General features: G+C 32.4%; 1 pseudogene; it reads right to left on the reverse strand.

The window, feature by feature from the left end:
* Nucleotides 1-8,448: 8,448 nt before the first annotated feature.
* LOC134261055 (protein zntD-like) lies at nt 8,449-9,656 on the reverse strand (annotated as a pseudogene).
* Nucleotides 9,657-9,934: the final 278 nt, after the last annotated feature.

Below are 9,934 nucleotides of genomic sequence, written 5' to 3' on the forward strand. Positions count from 1 at the left end.
ATAAGTTTATCGAATACAGACGGAAGCAGTACATAAACCCGAATTTCGATCCCGATATCAATCGCTATGTAAGTTGAAGTTTACACTTGATCGGGATCGATATCTCACTAATTGCATCCATACCATTGCATGGCGTAGATATTGAATGTTTGCCGATTTGGAATAAATCTGATTGAATTACAGATTCACTTGCAAACATTTATGTTGTTGTCAGGTCAGGTTGTGTAGATAAAATTTTGGTTTATATGTGTTTGTCTTTTTTATCAATAACAAGACTAATAAATCAATGTTTAATTTTTTTTCATTTATGTAATAGTTTTCAAGTTGACAGAATAAGATATTCAATGAAAATTTTTTCAGACAAGTGAAGTTGAAGTTCGGGGAACAGTAAATATCTTGGTCACTTGTCCGAATGGACAAGTAGGGAAAAAAGTTAATGTCGAGCCCTTATATATTATAATGAATTTTGCTTTAGCAGAAATAAAAACATTCACTGGCACTTTGTTATAAGCGTGTTTTTCTATATAAGAGTAAGAAATCGGGACCATTTCAAATTTATTGACATCCATCTCCATCAGGTCCAGTACAATCAGTACATTTAGCTACGTAGGTAGAATTACCTACGTAGCTTTATTTACCTACCTCAGGTAGCTTTATTTAGCTATTTCAATGTAACTTTTCTTTTTATGGAAAAGAGACAAAAAATCGCAGTTAAATGACTATTGATATTTATACTAGGGAGACTTTAAAAAACATTCCAAAGCAGAGATAGTTTAAACATCGCTGTGTTTGGTCAATTTAGAGCAAAACATGCATTTCCATTATTTGGTTAGCTGTACGTGCGATGAGGCATGACTGAGTATGATTACTTCACATTGTGCTGAATAAATACCGACCTATTGTCGTGTTAACCGGAACTGGACTTCTTTGTCATTTCATTCAAGAGTAACTGCTCTAACTGTCATACATAGCCCCAAAACTTTCAAAACTTTGATTGCAATTGCGCAGAAAAAGACATTTCTTCAAGAGGGAATTTTTCATGAATTGTTTTCAGATGAGTTCAAAGTTGAAAATGATCACTGCATCAAAATGATAGTTTTTGCACATCCTGAGAAAAATGCTTTTTTATAGAAATAAATTCATTTGGTAGCCAATCAAGAAAGGTAGGTAAATAAAGCTTTACGTAGGTAATTCTACCTACGTAGCTAAATGTACTGATTGTACTGGACCTGTCCATATGTAAACACTTAGTTTCCCAATAATTTACAAGATTAGCATACAATTTAACACTTATCATACTAAGCTAACTGTTTACATTGCTTCCTGGAACACCTGGGTCGATACACTTGGTGGCTTCACTTCTACCCACGTGGACAGCCTCCCTGTCAGGTAGTGGGATGGGGTCGTGCGTGTTGTTTGGACAAACCAAGTGACAGCTTTTAATCATAGTCACTTATCTTACCAATCACTGACAAGACAACACAGTGCCCCTTTACCTCACAGTTACCTTCATGCAGAAATACAAATAACAGCGACAGTACATGTACACATCATGATAGTATTTCAACTTGTTTAGTTGTTAGTCATACAGTTACAAGGTGGGAAAGTGGCGCACTGTGACTCTTCACTTTTCTACCTTCATATATTGAAGAGCGTCTATTCTACGGAACCTCATAATGGAAATAAAATTGATTCACTCGTGGTGGAGTTTTTTTTTCTCTTTTTTTTTTTAGCTCACCTAAGCTAAGAGGTTAAGTGAATCAGAGCGCTTCTGTCCATCCATCTGTCTGTCTGTCTGTAAAACGGTTCATAGTTTCATCTTCTCTCAAGAAGATATATTATGATGTGATAAGACAATTTGCGGGTGATTCCACAAATTTGAGACAATTTTCATAAGTGAAGAAGTTATTTGCTCTTTCTTTTTTCTCTGTCCAACATGGTTCAATGAGCTTTGTAATACATATGCTCTTTAATTTCAACGATAGTCACAAGTCAAAGTAAACAGATTTTCTTAAATTTAAGAAGTAAAATCAATTTTTTTATGCTTTGGTCATGACCGCAACGATATAAAAACATGCAATTTCTATTTTTCTATATATTGAAAAGAAATATTTTTTTAACCAATTAAAAGGAAATTAATATTCTGTAATATAATAGAAGTTGTAGAATTTTGGAATACGTTTCTATTCTGTGGAGGGCCAAATAAATCGCCAGATGTAAAAATATGCTATTTATGTAATTACAAAATCAATTTTTGTTGTTGTAAAAATCAAATATTAATACGTTTTAGGAAGTAACAGGCATAAAATGAAGTAAATTATATCACTAAGGCTTATTTTTTACTAATAATTAATAGCATGTAATTTTATTTGCACGAAAGACTGGTGCTGTGGTCATGACTAAAATTTTCGGTCATGACATCAAATTTTTGGTCATGACATTGCTTTATTATACATATAAAAATGTCGATGAATAATTCTAAAATAAAAACACCAAAACACCAATAAAAATAAAAATAAAAAACAATGTAACATCAAATAAATTAAACGGTTTAATTATGCATGATTTTTGTCTGTCAAGTCCAACTCTTTACGAAACACTAAAAAAATCAATTGTTTTATGCTTTATTAAATAAAAAATCAATTATTATGTTGGTAGTTTAAAATATTTAATGATATATGTTGTTGTTTTAGCAAAATTAATAAATGATAAAAAGTTTGAGTTGAAAATAGTAACTATTGTCATGACCACAACATATTAAGTTGCGGTAAATGACAGTTTTGGTCATGACATAAATTGAGTTATTACCTGATCAGCTCACCATACGTACTATATGGATGGTACAATGATGTACATAACATTGCAGAAACATTAAATAAAGCCGTTTGGAACAAGTTTACTATGTGAAATATTTGTATTATCGTGTTTTAGAACATTCGGTCATGATCAACCATAAAGGAACTAATAAAAAAAGATACTTACAACGGGATTTTTCTTCTAAACCTTTTGACCTACACTGTTCCTTTCCTGCCATCAAAACTTTTAGTAGTTTATAAGCCTTCTTTTATGGAGAGTAATAATTCAAAGGGCAGTAACTCTATTTTAAATAGCAGATTGCACAATCGTTTCGGTCATGACGAAATATTAAGTGACACAAAAATACACAACAAAATTTTAGTAGTATGATCAAAAAACTTACTGAATAAAAAAAGAAACATACTTAGGAGAAATGTATTAGAATAAATAAGACAAATAAAACTGAAAAACAAAAATTAGATGCGTGAAAAAAACCCACAGAAAGTGGAAAGTCTATCATAGGGACACTGATATACGTCATTGATACATGACACAGTGACATTATTTTTCATTATTAAAATCAAACTTTAACATTTTGCGCATCAATACAAAAAAGAATATCTTTTTATTTAATATTTAGAACAAAATCAGGGAAATTTTGTTATATTTAACAGGAATATTAAGTGTTTTCATGAGTGACACAATTTGTCTCAAATTTGTGGAATCACCCTTGCATGATATGATGATATTAATATGATGAACTGTAAATAGATCGTTGTTTCCCTATGGGCAAGTGTACATCAATCACGACTATACACTTGAAGGTGGTTTGTGATTCAAAGGAAAGAAGAACCACTTGACCAATTTTAATCAAAGTTGGTACAAATATTTGAATTATCGATCTTGGGTGAAAGGGAACTTTGATATCATGTCATCATACATAAAACAAATACACATAATAAATTATATATAATCCTTCCAAAAAATAAATTTGGCTATATACTCAGAAATTTTATACCGGGTATAGATTTATAAATATCAAGGTAAAATTGGAGGGAAAAAAAGAGAGGCAAAATTGTTGCATTGAAGGGCCAACCCCTTTGAAATGGGGAGATGGTTGAGAAAAGACAAAAATCATTAGCTAGGGTGAGGTTATTTAAGGAATCACTGTCTAGTTAGGAGAGTATGCCAGGGCATCAACAATAGTGGGAAACATGGGATAATTTGCATAACGGGCGAAGCCCGTTTTGCTAAAATTATCCCATGTTTCCCACTATTGTTGATGTCCCGGGCATACTCTCCTAACTAGACAGTGATTCCTTATATTTCCATTTCTTTGTGAAATAAAATTGTAGATTAAGACTTTAAAAATATAGACTAAATAGATTTAAATACACGAGGACCTCCATGCCAATTTCAATAGTCCTCGCACACTGACGTCAAACACAAAGACAGCCGCACGAGATTTGCATGCATATTTGGCCTCCTTAGCGTCAGACACAGAGACAGATGCGCACGAGATTTGCATGCGTATTAAGCCTATAACTGTTGACCTTATCGTCCTGCCTAATTTACATGCCGGCAGAATTATCAAGAATAAACTCCCAAAACTTTCAAAGAGTTATCACAGAGAAACAAATTAGAAATGGAAATATTTAAAAATCTTCGTAAGACAATCTTCGCAAGACGTAGCCTGTCGTTAAATATTGATTTTATTTGAACAAATAATTTAACCGTGTCAGTCCCACCGAAGCGGGACATACTCTCAGAACTGAACATGCTGCAATCCCTAAAAAATCATTATAGAATGCATCACCACAATGTAAAGAAATGCATTTTTAATTTGTATTCTTAACCATATTATGACCTGAATAGAATTGCGCCCTTTCAAGTCGTTATTGATTTGTAAGGGTACAAAGAACTGGCCTTTAAAATTTTCACCATGATAAAAATTGGGACATTCATTTACAAGGACACCGCATTTTAACCCGTGTTCAGTTCAGCTGTACTTTTCCCTTCTCCATGTCTGGTAAAATTCTAATTCATAGGTGGCACGCCAAATTCAAAAAAATTAGCTAAATATAGTTTCACAATCGATAAACTAGGTTTATCGGTTGTAATCTATAGTTTACGGACTGTAAACTATAGTTAACAACGTTAATCGCGGATATTTTACATCCGTAAACCATAGTTAACGCGATAATCTATGTTTCACAACCGTAAACTATACTTAACACTGAAAACAATCATTTGCGATTGCAAAACATAGATTATCTGATAAATACAGTTTCACGATTTGTAAACTATAGTTTACAAACTGTTAACTATAGTTAACGATCTGATAAATATAGTTTCACGATTTGTGAAACTATGATTAACAACTCTTAACTATAGTTTACGATTGTAAACTATAGTTTACAAACGTGAATCTATTTTTATCAACAAAATCTATTGTTAACGCTTATTACAGACAGATAAACTTAATTCGTAAACCATAGTTAACAACCGTTAAATATAGTTTTACAGATGAAAACTATACTTAACGAATCGTTAACTATAGTTTACGGTTTGTAAACTATAGTTTACAGTCGATAAACCTAGTTTATCAATTGTGAAACTAGGTTTATCTCATTTTTGTGAATTTGGCGTGCAGTAAATACAAATTTAGGTTTTGATCGACAAGTTGTTCTACTTTTTTTCTATTTACACACAGCCAGTAAATTCAAAAGAGAACACAAATTGTCTGTGCCACTTTGTCTGAAGGAATTATTTAATTACATGTACATGTAATTAAAACATCAATCCAATATTAATGTTACATGTATGCCAATTTCTGAAATGGTTGAGAACTAAATTACCGGGGTATATCAAATTTCAGAAACCTTCCCCTGTCAACAATCAATCAATAAAATAAAACAAAATAAAATAAATAAATAAAATATTGACAACAAATAATTTTGAATACCACCATTCCTTATTTCTATTTATCAGAAAATACGTGTACATCAAAATGCGTGAACGGTGCCTTACAGAGGTCAAGGATTTAGCCATATGAGGTTTTTTTTTTTCATGATGTATAATTGTATAATTTTATTATACATATGGTCAAAACGTGACGTGAACCTGGTGAAAAATTCTGCAATGATGACCACGATTTACCTCTCCACGACCCAAAACTGTGACATTTATTTGCAGAGATATTACCTATTATCGCCTGTAAAAAGGAACCCATGTTCGAAACAGCTGGTTTAGCCGTTTGTCAAGTTTTGTTGGTCTTGTTGTATAATTTAAATTTGATAGGTGCAAATAAATACAAAATTTTGAACATGACATGCATGCATTGTCTGCGTCATTTCATTTCAAATAAAATATCAATTCTTATTGATGTTACATAAAATGTATTTGAACAAATTTTTAAAAAATACTGAATTAATAAACCCATAAGTATAAGATATTTTTATGGTGTTTTTCGCTGTGTTATGTAGGTACCGTTTAATGTATCTCAATTTCTTTTTTAAGGTCTTTGTATGTATTTTTTCTCTTTTAGCCGAAATTATGCAATACATTAAAAATAGCCATTTACAATGAATTAGAACAAAGTGATTTTTTGCAAATCAATTTTTTTGTCGATATCAATAAATACCTCAAATACACAAACACCGCCTAAACTGTGTCTAAAAGAGTAAAGGATTAGCTATATAAATGAATCAAAATTTCCTAAAGGGATTATGAATTTGAATCTTTTATGACTTCAACACAAAGATGTATAGCATTGGTAAAATGAACATTTCAATTATGCTTAAATATCATACATGCTCACTTCAATTTATCCCTAGCTGCTTAGCCTATATCGTGATTGTGCTCATTTTGGTAAAACATTGCATTAGCAAATTTTTAAACTAGTAATCAAAAAGTTTTAAACCTTCTATTCACAGACTTAATTTGCAGAAGACTGAGAAAAGAGGTACACATGGGGAACATAAAAATAATATTTACATGCATAATATATTAATCATATTTTCTGATATGATAAGTGATTTAAGAATTCATTTTTTTTTCTCTCGATCCATAATTAACATTAAATTTGACTATATTTTGATTTATTGATGCAAAATTCATTTTTTAACCATGTACACTATTTTATTATTTTGAATTAGCTAGAAATATACCAGAAAAAAATAATTCTTGACAGCAAAATTATTTCTTTTCAATAAGAAGATTTAGTATCTAAAAATGTTTTTAAGAATGGCGTCTCAAAGAGTAAAAAAAGAAATCTACCGGTAGTAGCCAGTATGAAGTATTCATGATCGATGTATATATGGTCAAAAGCGTGATGACCTGACTAGCGCCCGCTCAAGTCGTTATTGATTAGTCAGCAGACAAAGAGCCGGCCTTTAAAAAATTTCACCATGATAAAAATTGGGACATTCATTTACAAGGACACCGCATTTTAACCCGTGAAAAGGTTCGGTTCAGCTGTACGCTTGCCTTCTATGTATCATGTGAATTTTTGACTCGCAAGGCCAACATTAATACAAATATAGAACACTCTGACGGATAAATTGCTCTACATTTTGTATTTACTTACGACCTGTAGATTTAAAGCATATCTAGAACATTCGCATTTTTTATTACATGTTATTTATTTTCAAATGGAAAAAGTTAATAATTTAAAACACCGATTCAAACTGTGGCTGATTTTACATGTTATACGCCCAAATAATTTAAATTAATATGCTCAACTTCATAGGGAAAGAGAATGCCCAGCTGACTACTTGAAAGTGCATATTATGCAAATAATATATTTCTAAAATATAAAGAAATTGTAAACATTCTATAGGATGTTAAAAATCCCACCTTTCAGCAACCATCCTTATTAATCTACATATTTTTTAAAAAACTTTAAATCCCATTATTGTGAAACGTTGAATGAAAAATTAAATAAAACTATGCGGTGAAACTTGTTCATTTTACTCATTAAAACATGCGTATGACCCAATTATTTGACAAAAGATTGTTTGTATCATCTGTACTCAATGTAGCTTTCTTGAGAACTTAAACCTATACTGTTGCCTTTTTTTCTGATTAGTTGTAAATATTTAGTATTCTTAAATGTTCCATCTAACATGTACATTTAGTTAATTATCCATTCAAAATGGCTTAAGAGGCTAAATCTTATAAAATCGGAAAATGCCATTTTTGAAACACTGATATGAAAGTTGAATAGTCGTTATTCACTTAATTAAAACTCTTCCCTAGTGTAGAATGTTCTGCTTGCTTTGACACATTTTCTCTCTAGAAATGATACAAGGAAGATTAATCTTGCACCGGTCCTTCTAAATCCCCAAGTGAGGAAGTACTCATCATTGTAAAACAAGAAAACTTTGTTTGTTTACATAATAGGTATATTCTTCTTTTAACATCAAAAATCTAATATAATGCTCATTTGTTTGTTTAATACAGTTACGTATTGTTAGCAGATGCTCAGACTTCCCATTCACTTAAGGTTTTGAGTTCACATTTTTAACCATGGAAAAAAAACCATGGTTTGTAAATAAATGAATACATGAATATTATTGTATTTGTTCATTTGATTTTATAAAACAATGGTACAACACATATCAAATACAAACAGTTTAATATAAACTGAACCAAGCAGTCATTCAATGAATAACTTAGAATTGTCAACATAAATCTTTATACTATTAAAATTTGTTAAAATAGTCAAACTTTGGGGACTTTGGGAAGTGGGGGGACTACACAGATGGCAGTTGGATAATACTCATATGGTATACCATTGTCATTAGACACATCCTTGAAGATTCACTACATTAAATAAAGACTAAGATTCAGTCCTGTTCTAATGTTTTTAGTCCTGCTACACAGCATACCCACTTAAACAGACGAGAAGTTTGGTGATGCTGTGACAATGGGAAAATTCTCGATGTAGAATCTCAAAGAACGTCACATAGAAAAACGTCCCCGTGGCTATACTCTTAAGATTCCAATAGTCAGCGACTGACTGGTACCGTCCTGTGTGACTGCCATGCCTATAAGGACGCCAGCAGACGACAGTATCGCAAACACAAGAAGAAAGGCGGTCATTTTACATCCGGTTCCCAAAATCTGATGCATTTCCATTCCGACACTGAAAAAGACACAACACACTTGTGAAGAGATATGGCCAGTACCAGAGACCAAACAGTTAATTCAGTTTGTTGAAGTCCTACAGCCAAGCCTTCAAAAATCATGTGTAGAGACAGGGCCAGGACAAAGAGAGAAGCCCGAAGCGGAGACGGGGCCACCTGAATAGCCTCTCTGACGTCATCGTGTACGCCGGAAGCAGAGAGATGATCCTCTACAGTTTCCCTATTAGGTTCAGGAATCAATTTGTCATTCTCTGGAATTGGTCTGTAACCATCGCGAGAGCAGTCATTGTTTACCCCCGGGCCATGACCAACTCCATGCATAATTCTCAAGAGTACAACCTCCATGATAAGAATGATAAAGAATCCACAACTTACGGTTAATTCATGAATAGGGTAATGTATTGTTGTGCCGTTCTCACCCCTACCATCCAAGGCTTCTCTCATGTCTTCCTCAGACTCTGCCAGCAGATGTAACATTGCAGTTGCGAAAAACACACCGCCGGCGAAACAGTTCAGGTGACTGATGATATTCTGAATTCTCCATCTTATGGAACCTCCCTTCAAACACCTCACGACTAGGGGAGGTATCAGCCCGAAGATGAATGTGATGAAAAATATTGTGAAAAAAGCAGCGACTTTATTTCCTGTCAAAGAAACCATTGTCAAATGCTCCAGTGTTAAACTTACACAGCTACATAATGTATAGACCATGTGGATTTAATCACATGATCGCAGTCCTTGGTGCTAAAAATAAACATCAATAAACCATTTTCACTCCACTGCGCTACGTATGCCAGACTGTCGATATAAAGGGAAGTTGGTTTTGTCAATGTACTATTATGTGACCTTTTGACCTTTACTTCCCGGATTTTTTTTTGTTGGTGTGATGAACAGTAATACTTCATATTTTTAGAATTATTTCATTTCCGTGTCTAAATTTATTGAAATTTAATTAAATTTATGACAATTTTTTATATAGACAAAATTAA

The sequence above is a fragment of the Saccostrea cucullata genome, unplaced genomic scaffold (assembly GCF_032062105.1).
Source record: "Saccostrea cucullata isolate Sc308-1 unplaced genomic scaffold, CSIRO_AGI_Scuc_v1 ctg12450, whole genome shotgun sequence".
NCBI classification, from domain to species: domain Eukaryota; kingdom Metazoa; phylum Mollusca; class Bivalvia; order Ostreida; family Ostreidae; genus Saccostrea; species Saccostrea cuccullata.